The following is a 1,849-nucleotide window of genomic DNA, read 5'->3' as shown; positions in this document are numbered from 1 at the left end:
GTGAATGATAGCATTTATGACATGAGCTATGTGTATGTAAAGCTAATGTATGTTAATTTAATGTTTGAGTCATCATGTGATATGGAAATGTCCTCAGGGGCATCCTTGTCTTTGTAGTAAATATTGCCTTATTGCTTTCTCGGCACCATAACACTCGGTCTTTTAGATGACATCTAGATCAGCTCGGGATCGACCCATGAAGTTGCTCACGATTGCATTGGAGTAGAGGATTTCTTTCTAGTTGTTGACACCATATTGTCATTTGGATAGAAACGAACGTCGTCAAATGTTGTAAAGGTTAGAGTTTTCACTTTCATAGTATGGTACAAATTCAATAAAGCAATTTTGTATGTAGAATATTTGGAAAGGTGGAATATACTATGCTTGTTATAATGAAATGCATGATCCTATGGTTGGTTGAAGTGGGGCCTATGAGCTTTAGGTGTTCTGCATATCCTTTTGTTGCCCTATATAATGAGCCATGTTAACCTTCAATATACAATTTGACCAATGAGCTTGGACTGAGTCTTCAACAATTCATCAAAATTGCCCTAGTATTTGATTGGTTGGTATTTTGCTGACCGTACATGAGTACTTTCGCTTGCACGAAATCATCCAAAACAATTTGCCTCAGTGTCATTCATGTGTGTCTACCAAAAATTTGCCCCAATATCATGTATGACTTGGGCTAGAGAGGTTCCCCTTTTGTTTGAGTCCAAACTTTTGAAAGGAATATTAATGCATTGCGCGAACGATTTTATCTTGAAAAATAATTGTCCTCTTTTTTATGTTCATTTATTTGGAGTCAGTTTGTTTTTTACCCTGATATATGTATTCTGAATAGATAAATCCTCCACAAGGTCTTTTGGGCTTGTATTAGGGCTTGACTATGGTTATCAAAGAAGGTTTGAGGCTCAAAACATGTGTTTCCCATCCCCGCCTTTCTCATGTCCCATTGACCTATTCTTAACTACTTCAAAATTCGAATTGAAATAGCTGGACAACTACCCTCCCCGGATTATAAATATTGAGGGGTTGTGTTTTTTTAGACAAAGATCTCCTTTCACAATATCTGGGCTCAAAGGGGGTAAATAGTGACATCTTCGTAGTGTTTGGGAAGTTTCAAAGAAGCCTCGTATCATCGGTTTGATCTATCCAGGTCTACATTGGTTGGGTTTTATTTACATCATTCTCCATGCAAGACAACAAATAAAAGTGACAGTATATAATGCATCAACAAAACCTTGATCGATAAATATGTTATGTTTCTTCATTACATTTCCAAGGGAAAACTCTCTAGGCATAATACTTTTTCACAACATCTGAGTTTACTGATAGGTGCATGTCATTTCCATCCATGTTAGTCAGTATTAAGGCTCCACTAGAGAAAACTTTCTTCACTACATAAGGCCCATCATAATTCGGAGTCCATTTTCCCCTGTGGTCCTTTTGAATTGGTAAGATCTTCTTCAACACCATGTCTCCTACTTAGAATTGGCGTGGGCGAACTTTCTTCGCATATGCTTTCATTATTCTCCTCTGATGAAGTTGCCCATGGCACACAGCGACTAACCTTTTTCCTTTGATTAAGTTCAGTTGATCATATCGGGCTTGGACCCATTCTGCTTCTTCTAATTTCGACTCCGCCATAATTCTTAATGATGGAATCTCTACCTCGATAAGAAGTACTGCTTCCATTCCGTATACTAGGGAGTAAGGGGTGGCCCCTGTGGAAGTACGAATAGAAGTACGATATCCATGCAAGGCGAAAGGCAACATTTCATGCCAATCCTTATAAGTAGCTACCATCTTTTGGACAATCTTCTTTATATTTTTGTTAGTGGCCTCA

The 1,849-nt window shown here is 38.1% G+C and overlaps 1 pseudogene; it reads right to left on the bottom strand.

The window, feature by feature from the left end:
* LOC109356217 overlaps positions 1,297-1,849 on the bottom strand; it is a 12,804-nt pseudogene continuing 12,251 nt past the window's right edge.

The sequence above is a fragment of the Lupinus angustifolius genome, chromosome LG09 (genome assembly GCF_001865875.1).
Source record: "Lupinus angustifolius cultivar Tanjil chromosome LG09, LupAngTanjil_v1.0, whole genome shotgun sequence".
In the NCBI taxonomy this organism is placed as follows: domain Eukaryota; kingdom Viridiplantae; phylum Streptophyta; class Magnoliopsida; order Fabales; family Fabaceae; genus Lupinus; species Lupinus angustifolius.
The sequence above is the reverse complement of the archived record's forward strand: the minus strand, read 5'-3'. Positions and strand labels throughout refer to the sequence as shown.